This window comes from Desmodus rotundus, chromosome 5, assembly GCF_022682495.2.
Source record: "Desmodus rotundus isolate HL8 chromosome 5, HLdesRot8A.1, whole genome shotgun sequence".
Taxonomy (NCBI): Eukaryota; Metazoa; Chordata; class Mammalia; order Chiroptera; family Phyllostomidae; genus Desmodus; species Desmodus rotundus.
The window spans coordinates 144,671,232-144,681,668 of record NC_071391.1 but is presented as its reverse complement, the minus strand read 5'-3'; the positions used below and the strand labels follow the sequence as shown (position 1 = coordinate 144,681,668).

Below are 10,437 nucleotides of genomic sequence, written 5' to 3'. Positions count from 1 at the left end.
TGCACAGAACAGCAAGGAGGCACCGGGGGAGGCGGAGTGTTGCTCTCATGGATTTAGGGAGCAAGCTCGTGTTTGGGAGCTCAGCAGTCAGCAGAGGTGCTGGTCCTTTTCATGGCTCTGGACATGTCAGGTCTCGGCTGAACGTCAGAGCACACTCCTGATCTGTCCGCAACTTTCATTTGATGATCTTGACCTTTCCAACTGGGTGTGTACCCGTGGCAAGCTTCCCATTGGTTCAATGAGCCTCATTTGGAATCAGATGAGTAATTATGTCTTTTCTGGCTTCCTACTTCATTCTAATTAGTGTGCTTTACCTGACCGGAGCCAGCAAGAGCTGCCTCAAATGCTGCAATCCTTTCTACTGAATTTACCAAGTTTGTTTGACTAGGTAGAAAATGTTCATCGCTAAAAGTAGCCCTGAAAAATGTTTGCAGGCTGGGAATCCCTCCTCCCCCTTCCTGCCTTTCCCTCTTCCCTACCAATCTTTCTTCCTGTCAATTCATGTGATAATAATACCTTGGTCTTTAATCATCTTTTTTATCTTTTCAATTAGTGTCACACCTTTGAACTAGTCTGGGAAAGACTTTAGGGATAGAATGGCAGGTGACTGGAGGAGCCTGGCAGGCAGTGAGCTAAGGGGCTGGACTGAGAGTGTAGGTAGAACACGGAGAAAGTTTCCAAGGAAGGCCAGCTTGCCTAAGCTGTTACCTTGATCCCCTTTCCATTAGAAAGAGAGGGCAGAGCCCAGGCGAGCCTTCCTCGAAGTGGAACTGACTGAGGGCTGGCTCTTGGGATGGGCCACCTTGATGAAGGTCACCAAAGTTGGTGGCAGGTGTGAGCCTAAGACCTTCCTCTCTCCCATCCTCCCACTAGATCAGAGCTTCTCAAAAAGTTGTAGTCATAGAATCATCACCTGAAACAAAATTTAGGCAGAATCCACTGTTTAAAGCAGCAGAAGCTGAGTTGCTGGGGGCGAGGAAGGGAACAAGCTTCCTTCTCAGTCTCCCCTTTCTCCACCCTCTGTCCTCACAGCGCCCCCAGCGAATATCCTGGGAACAGTGTTCGGGAACCACTGCACCTCTAGACCACACAGCCGCCTTTAGACAGAAGGACAGTGTAATCGTAGCTGTCCCCACCCCCACTCTCCCTTTCCCCACAGAGGAGAGGAGGACAGATGCTCAGAAGTAAATGAACTGAAATTCAAGTAGAAGAAATTCCTAGGGGCTGTTTACTTGGTGTTCCATGCCTAGCAGGTTCTCTGTGCCCTCTGGCTGAATCAGCCCTTTGGGGGCATGCGGGATGGCAGACAGAGCCAGGAAGCCTGGGCAGCGTTGGGTGGCAGTGCCGCTGGCTTGAAGACTCATGGTGTCTGATACCTGCCCACCTGCTTGATCCTTCCCACATCTCTCCCTCTTGCAGACAGATTCCTGGCTCTGTTGCATGGGGTTTCCTCATGCCTTCTTATCCCTTCTATACTGAGTCTATATTAAATTAGATGGCAGGAATTTGGAGGGGAGAGAAGATATGGAAATGTTAGTACCCAAGAAAATCCTGCTTTTTTTTTTTTTTTTAAACTCCTGGGTAGCACTTAACAAGCATCCAGCAGAGAAGATGGTGGACTCCTCCTGGACATCTTCTGGGACAGTAGGAAGTGTGCTGGGCCTGGAGCCGGGAGCCGGGAGCTGGGCTCTGCTTCCTTCTCTGCCACAAACAGTCCAGTGGGCCCAAGCAAATGTCTTAAGTCGCTACACTTGGCTTTCGATGAAACTAAAAGGTGGTTTCTCAGGTCTCTTCTAGCTCCACTTTTGTGTGTAACAGGCCACTGACAGTTCCTGCCTTGGCAAGCCCTCAGCCCCTTTCTGAGGGAAGGGGCCCAGGAAGCTCTTTCGGTGACGTTACTCTGGATAGTGTCCTGCACGTTGAAGAAAATCAGCTCTGCGGTCCTGCTCAGGACTGCCTGGGACAGAGAAGGTGTCCAGAGTCAAAAGCAATCCGCACACTGGACAACATGAGGCTGGCCATCAGGGAGGCAGCAAGGGAGCACTTTATCCAAAGGGGGCCCTCCTTGTTGATGGTGACCAGACCCTCAGCCCCGCTTGCATGGGGAGGATGAGTATGAGGTTCTCACAGAGAGCACACCGGAGCAACTACAGGAAGACAGAGCGCTCTCAGTCAAGCCTGGCCATTGTCCCACTTCTGCAAGGCACTCCCACCAGCCAGCTCTGGGATGCCATTGTTGAGATGGCTTTCCACGGCTCCTTACTTTTCTTGCAGCCTTCAATCAACATCCATCACCTGAGGAGAGACAGGCTTGTCTTTTCCTTGCAACCCAAAAGCACCTCGAGGCGATTATTCTATTCTATTCTATTCTAAAGCAGGTCATGATGTGTCAGGCCTGGGTCCTAAATCACCTGACACCCTGACTTCAGTGTTGGGCATGACTTCTCCTTCTAGTCCAACACATGGCATTAGGTAGAACAAACTTTTCTTCAGATTCAGCAGCCCTCGGTAGTTTATTGTTAACTAGTAAGGTGACCTTGAGAAGGGTGCTTGACCTCTGTCTCTGGGTCCTCGACATCTACCTACCTCCTAGGGCTGTTGTACAAAGAAATCAAGTGTGATCACGCGTGTGCTCCTACTTAGGCACATTCATTGACTACATAAATATTTGTCCTTAACACCCAAAGAGTGAAGGACACGAGGTGGCAGAATGTGGACAGCAAGAGTGCTGGCGCTGGCGTCGGAGGTGATTGGGCTCGGGTCATGGCTCTGGCACTTCCTACAAGGGTGACCTTGAACAAATTACTTAGCCTCTCTGTGCCTGTGTTCTCATCTGTAAAGTGGGGGTGATAATAAAAGCCCCCTGCTTCATAGGGCTGTTAATTAGGTTAATGTTAAGTGCTTAGAACAGTGCCTAGCATATAGCAAATGCTCGATTTATTATTAAGAGCAGCCCATTCCTCTGGCCAGAAGCTCCCACCGCCCTCCTGTGCACATGCGGATGAAGCCCTTACCGTGGGCCTTGGTCAGGGAAGCTGGGCGGGCCGATGGGTGCCAGCACTCCTTCTCCCTCACGAACTTGGCCTTCTGTTCAGCTGCATTTGTTCCATGGGACCTCCTGTAACTCCCTCCTACCTGAGAGCCTCAGCATCCCCCTAGAAAAGAAAGACAGTCATAATGACCTGCCCACGAATGACCATTAGGACTACTTCGTGTGTGGTGTCCCGGAAGAACCCCCGACTCCACAATTTCCCAGGTGTGCACCTTCTGTCGGGGGAGCCCGAGCTGAGGTCACAGAATCCCAAAAAGAAACAACCTGAGCCCAAAGAGCTCCACTGAAAAAGTACAGAGAGTTATTTTTGCTGTAAATACCTTTTAAAAAGTGATTCTCCATAATGAAAAATATATAATAAAAAATGATTGCCCAACTCTTCTTCTGCCTTTAATTTTCCTGATTAGAATCACAGAAGTCCTCCTACCCCCTTGAGTTGGAAATGAGGTGGAAATTGTAATAGGAGTTTTATTTCAAGAATGTAGACTATTCTCAGCAAAGCCCTTTATTGGGAGCAACAGTTATTGACCCCATGGGTGGGCCCTAGAGTGGGGAGGTCATGAACTCAGCCTGGAGTGACCTCACTCTGCCATTTATGAGGGAGCAACTTGAGCAAAGGAGGCCCAAACCCTGAGGGCTTAGCCCAGGCTGACCACTCTGTGTGGCAAAGGTGTATGGGTGAGGGTGGCAGGGGGTGGGGTCTCTGCCAATCATCACTCTGTTGTTTCTGTAGTGGTTCTAATTCAAACTGTCCAGAGATGGTATCACATGACTCCTCAGAGGTCCCCCCCAGAGCAGAACTGGGGAGAAGGAAAGTGACCGCCCCATTTGAGCGACTCCTTTGTGTTTGGTTAGCTGCTGGCGGCATCTCCACCCTCGGCTGCAGCATCCGTCAATGACAGCATTCATGTGCAGCCAGAAGAACATCGTTGGCTCTGAGTTTGGATTTCTTAACCCCCAGATGTGAGCCGTGAATGGCACAGAGTAGTGATCAGTTCTTGGTATTTGCTCAGATGGCAGAGAGACCTTTGTCCTTGAATCAGATCCCAGGCCAGACCTTGGACTCTGCTACCCCAGCTTCAACTGTTGCTTCATGGCGGTTCCTGACAATTGTTCTGTGTGATCAGAGGTAAGAAACAGCACAGCTCTGTCCTCGAGCCATGCTGAGGATGCCAACACCCAGTCCCAGGAAGGCCACGGGCTGGGGAAGGGACGGCTGAGTGTTTGTGCTGAGTAACCCCATTCGCACGGGCCCTGTCATGTGACGTGTCGTCTTCCTCCAGGAGAAAGTGACTCTTTTACCTTTTTCAACCTCAAAAATATATATTTTTTAATTCAAGATATTTTCTGATAAATTTAAGATCATTTAAGTGGCAAAGTCTACGACGGGTATGATATTGTTATTATGAATCCCATTATACAGCTGGGCTAAGGCCCATGGCGTGACATGAGAGTAAAGCATTCTTTCCTTCAACAAATATTTGCGCCTGTCTACAACTCACACAGCCTGCTAGGCAATGTACAAGCTTCTCTCACTAAAGCACAGCCTGTAATCACAGAGTTGGCGGTTCAGCAATGGCGGTCAGAGCCTGAGTAAGTCACACCGTAAATACAGATCCGATTAAGGAACCTCACCCAAAATAAAAACACCACCAAATCGCATTCTTTTTTAAGTGTGAAGGAAGGAGAACAAGAATCTGCTTTTTTCCCCACGATGAATATATTATTAGCAAATAATCTCTACCTCTCCCATCCTCCCGCCCCCTACTTCACCCCTGCACCTCCTCCCCCTACCAAGTGGGGGTGGGGTGGTTGCACTGGAGTGATGTTAGTGCTTAGAAAGTGAGAGGTCATCCCTGGGGGAGAGACAGAGGTGTCCTTACGCTGCAGAGTGGTCTCAAGTAGGCCACGGCAGCTGAGAGGCAGCTTGCTTGGGGAGGAATGAGAATTCTGGGAGCAGCTGAGCTCCAGGCTGTCACCTCAGAATCGGAAAGAGATGGCAGAGTCCTATTCCCGATGTCTCGTGGAAGGGAACTGAGACTGTCGGATCCCACTGGGGGAACAGGACTGGAGTGAATCAAAGGGTAGACAGGGAGCCCAGGCAGAAAATCATCTTGACTCGCCCAGAAAACTAAGGACACAACAATAATTCAGCTTCCACAGAGAAGTGCATGTGTTCTTGGGGAAAAGAAGGAAGAGGTTGTTCAAGCAGAAGCACTGGCTTTTCGGGCCTGCTTCCAAAGACACTGGACTCTAGCATCGGGGTTGGGGAGTAGAGAAGAGCAGGAAACTAGGAAGGTGTGGAAAGAATTCAGGGCATATTTGATTAGCTCCAGGTGAGCCTCTGACCCCCAAACCCCATGTCGTAGACATGCTGCGCCCTGACATTGGCCTGCACTTAGTTGGGCACCAAGAGGCTGGAGGTGGGAGCCATGAGGGGGAAAGGCTGTGAACCCAGAGTGCCCTCTTTGGAAAAGCCATCATCCTGGACCTCGGCTGCCTCTGGAAGAGGGTGACCTATCACACAAGGGGGCAAGGACGAGGGTCCAGAGGTCTCCTCTGTGTGACTGCCTGCGGCCAGGTTTCACACGGTGCCTTTTGCGTCTGTTTGGTTTTTGCTTTTTGATTTCTTTGTTTATCTTTTATTGCTCTCTAAATAAGTGTCTTTAGCTGTTAAAAAGAGAAAAGAAAAAGAAACAACAGTGCTTCTCAAAGCAGGGTCCCTGGACCAGCAGCAAAGGCATCACCTGGGAACTTAGGAGTGTAAATGCTCCACCAGACCCCAGACCTAAAGTGACAGAAACTTTCCGAGTGGGGCCAGGGACCTGCATTTTAACCAGCCCTTCCCGAGATGCTGAAGCAAGCTTGCTTGAGAACCACCATGGGCATTAGCGGAATGGCAGGCCCCCATTGAACTATGAAAGTACTAAATATTTCACCCCTTGCTATTTATCGATCAAAGTTTGGCTGTTGTATATAAATGTTCTTTGCAGGAATGTGCAGGGTTTCAATGCCATATAGCTCAATGTTTACGGGATTACTATGCACATTATTGGGTCAGCTATTTTAACCTTGGGGATGAGGAGGAGGCACAACAGGGCCAGAATGTTATTTTGATCCACTCCACCTTCCTCTTTTGTCTAGGCTAGGGGAAATGCAGCAAAGTAAACAAAGAGATGTGGGACTGGGAGACCGCTCTGGCTGCGTCTGGCTCCCTCTGAGCTGTCTGAATCGGAAAGGCAACTGTGAAGGATCCTTAAGACCTACACCAGCTGGTCTTTTTCCCTTCGGAAGCGAGACCTCAGAGAGCAGCATGTGACAGACGAGTAACAACAGACGACTCACATGCTTTCCTTTTCATTTTTCAAGTTCAATTATCCTAGCATTTCTCAACACCCGCTTCCCGCCCACCCCCAGGGAAAATGGAATTTTATACCCATGGAGACTCAGTGACACCCTCAATCACGCCTTAGGCCCACTCCCATCCCTCCCCTCAGCCACACATTCTGTCTGGCTCTCCCAGTCTGGGTTCCAGCCAAAACATTCCAAGACAGAGGCTTCCCTTCTGCCCGGTTCACATTGTCGAGCAAGATATGTGAGGCCAAAGCCGTATCTAGTCAGGGCGGCAGAGATCTGTGTTGTCCCTAGCTGCTGGCAGGTGAAGAGGAGGAGGCCACTGGGGCTTTTGCGTAATGCCTGGAGGCAGCTCACGGAGGTGGAAAAAAAAAGGGGGGGTTGTTATGTAAGCAAAGCACGTGGGTTTGCACACTGCTATTCACCTGTTGCTAATTAGTGCACTGCCTGTCTTGGAAAAAAATCTGCCTGCTTCTGCAAACTCACCTCACTGTCGGAGTGAAGACAGAGACGCAGTCTAGAGGGTTCAGTTCAGTCCACAAGGACATTAAACCATGTACTCTGCTGGGGTTACTGAAATGAATAAACCAGGGTCCCTCCTCACCAGGAACGTGTGGTCAAGAAGAGAGACACAGGCGGTAAACAGTCCCTTACAATTCATGTAATTCGTGTATGAAAGCATCTCCGGTATATGCAGAAGTCCTGCAGAAGTGCTTTGAACACTGAGTCCGGGCGGCCTGGTGGTTTCTTCCAGAAGGAGGTTCCAGTGAGGCAGGTCACAGCACGGGAAGAACTCTGAGACTGTGCTGCTGTTACTGGCCAGCATCTGGAGTCCTGGTTGCCAGGAAACGCCAATTATCACTTAGGTAGAATGAATAGTAAACCAAGGCAGGGATGAAGAGGGAGACACTTCTCACCTGCTAACTCAGCAGTCCTGAGCCTGGTCTGATAATATTGCCAAGTGTTCCAACATCACAAGAAATACTATGTTAACAAGGAAGGAAGGAAGTCCTTGAAACGATTCTATGTAGCGCTTCCACTATCTGGGAAAGAAAACCTTGAAACTGTGTATTCCTGGAAGGGGGAAGAGAAGGGGGTCCACAGTGCCCAAAGAAGGATCTCCTAAAACAACTTGGGTTAATTGTCTACTTCTGGTCACCACCTGTTTTACGAGGGAGTCCCTAATGCTTACAGAATGAGCCAATAGGTAACTTTGGTAACTGCCCCAACTTTAACTGCCTCTTGTCACATATCTGTTTTACAAGATGAACAAATAGAGCCTGGAGCAAGATAAGGATTTGGGCTAATAGACCCCCACAAATACCTAATTTTGGGTCATCACATGCCCCCAGAAAAGCTGGCACCACATTTACCCGTCAATCACTGTGTAACTTTTTTACTCCCATCCCACCAACTATATAAGTCCTCAGAACAAAGGACTCAGTCTCTGGGTGCTCTGGGTGTCCTTGGCGCTCTTGGCCACGCGGCCTCAGACCACCCCGGGGCTTGCCACCCCAGCCTTCAGCCGCCAAAATCTGAGTAGGAGAACCAGAAAGAAGAGCATGGGTGAGAACAGGCTAGGACTGAATGGACAGAGAAGGGTGGGGAGAAGGGAGGTCAGGGACATTGCCCAACAACCTTGGAGCATGGAGGCCCTTAGGGGCCCGGGGGGATGCTGGCTGGGAGAGCTGGCCCAGCTCAGATGGCAGGCACACTGCTGCTGGCTGCATGCAGACCTGTATGTTCCCAGCTAGTAAGAGAGGTGCTGCTCTGCTCAAAAGAAAAAGGGGATCTGAGGCCCAGGAACATTTTAAAGCTCCTGTACCTGTGGCCTTGTGCGTCTGGGAAGGCATGAGCAGGAGATAAAGGGGAGAATCCCGCAGCAGCGCAGAGCTGAAAGCTGCCCATTTGCACTCAAGAGGTTTTATAAGAGCCCTGGGGACAAAGAGAATGCAAGCGTGGAAGGGTTTACAGGACAAAGAATTCACCAGAGCTACCTTTTGTTCTGTGTCTCTCCCTATAAGGAGATTTCCCCTCAAATGTCCAGCTCCGTCCTCAGCAAACTCTTCAGTGTCACTCTCTATGGTTTATCTCAGCCTGGCCCAGACCTCAGTTACCAGGTGCTACCTCACTCTCCAGGCCAGTCTCGCTGCTGGCAGACAACCGCGTACTGAACCTCTTCACCTGGAACCCCCACAGACACTCAAACCTAACGCAGCCACAGGGGAACCTGTCATCTCAGACATCCCTCCTCCCCGCAGCCCTGTCTGCTGAACCCTAGCTCTGGAATGGCATCTGGGGTCCCCATGATCCCTGACCCAGAAGTCCCACCAGGCCTGTCGCTCACCTCCTCTCTCTAAATCCAATTATTTACTAAATCACTCTAGAATCTATTCAGCTTATATTAGTTTTCTACTGCTGCTGTCAATCACAGATTTCCACCAACTTAGTGGCTTAAACAACACAAACTTATCATTTTGCCATTCTGGGGGTCAGATGCCTACATGAGTCTCACCAGGCCGAAGTCAGGGTGTTGGCAGGGCTGCGTCCCTTCTGGAGGCCGCCAATATTTCTTGGCCCTTGGCCCCCTCCTCCAGCTTGATGGCCTCTTCAAATCTCTCTCTGACTTTGATTTCTGCCTTCTTCCTCCTTCTTTTCATTTCCCTGAGCCCACCCAGATAATCCAAGTTAATCTCCCCATCTTAACATCCTTAACTGAATCACATGTGCAAAGACCCTTTCCAGGTTTTCGGAACTGACCTGTTTTTGTTTTTTGGGTTTTGGGTTCGTTTTGTTTTACCCTTTGGGTGACTGTGCTGCCCGCCACACGTCTCTTCCCACCCCGACCCCGCTGCCACCATCTGGGGCCCCCAATACCCTGCCGAGGCATAGAGCAGTCATGAATTACTCGATGAGGGGGGAGGAGAAAAGAGGGAGAGGAGGAGGAGTAAAGAAGGAGAAGGGAAAGGGAGGGGCCTCTTCCAACAGACTGTTTTGAGGGCATAAAGATGCATTAGCTCCTGGTCTGTCGCCTAGTTTCCCTGACCCCAGTACTTCCCCTTCCCAATCCTGGGCTGAGCCATTTCCTTTGGCCCTTACTCTTTGTCACAAAGGCTTTCTGGGCTATCTCCATTGTCTGGAAGGTTTCTTAACAAGCACGGTCACTCCACACCAAACCCTACACAGAGCACCTGGCTAGGACCTGGTCCTTCCTGTCCTCCCAGCGAAGCTGGCCTCTCCCCAGGGAGCCTTCTCGGGCTCCCAGGTTTAGGTTAGATCTGGCTGCGGTGAGCAGGTGGAGCCCCGCTCCCATCTGTCCCAGCCCTTACCTCGTTCTTTCATAACTGCCCCTTCACTCATGTGTCTTCTTCTCTGGGCTTCACGTGTCTTGAGGACAAGGTGGGAATCTCATCCCGTGTTGTCCCCCAAGGATGTTGTAAGGCTCAAGAAATACTTTTTGAATAAGACTTTTAGAAATAAAATGATAATCCCTCTGACTGAAAACTCTCATGCCAGACCTGACCTGGTCCACTTATGTATAGCCTTACCCCAGGCCTTGCTCCCTCTTGGTGCTTATTATCTTCTGTTGACTTAATTGACGGGTGTGGTGACAAAGTCCACGGAGGGATGCTTTCCTGTGGGAAGTGAGGAACCGGTACACAGTTCAGGAAGGCAAGTGGGGACAAGGTCCAGGCAGAGAGGCCTGGGAGGGTTTCCAAAGCCAGGATCCAGAAGAGAGGTTTCCCCTCTTGGGTCACATAGGCGAGGCTGGACTCTGCTGTCTGTAATTTCATCACGGGCCAGAACTGGATTCCTGCGACATAATGAAAAATTCCAGGACAGCGCACATGGGCAGCAGCTGGACCGCCAGCCTTCTGCTAGACAAAGTCAGGGCCAATGTGGCAGCTCCCCAGCAGGGGTGCTCACGTGGGGTGGGGGGGACACAGGCCTCCCCTACAAAAGCCCCCTCCCTGTTCTCCCCGCCCACCCCACCAATTTGTACTTCCAAATTGTACATGTTGTCTGCCTCG

The 10,437-nt window shown here is 50.4% G+C and overlaps 1 long non-coding RNA gene across 5 annotated transcripts; it reads right to left on the bottom strand.

Moving 5' to 3' along the window:
* Window positions 1–974: 974 nt before the first annotated feature.
* LOC123478930 (uncharacterized) lies at window positions 975–9,948 on the bottom strand. Of its 5 annotated transcripts, none has more exons than XR_008426895.2 (5): window positions 9,736–9,948; window positions 7,324–7,449; window positions 6,893–7,240; window positions 3,015–3,155; window positions 975–2,295 (listed from the first exon to the last, which is right to left on the bottom strand). It is a non-coding gene; the product is annotated as an uncharacterized lncRNA (long non-coding RNA). The 5 variants fall into 5 exon arrangements; XR_008426896.2 differs by having other exon boundaries at window positions 7,324–7,351; XR_006654346.3 differs by lacking the exon at window positions 7,324–7,449.
* Between the last annotated feature and the right edge of the window lie 489 nt (window positions 9,949–10,437).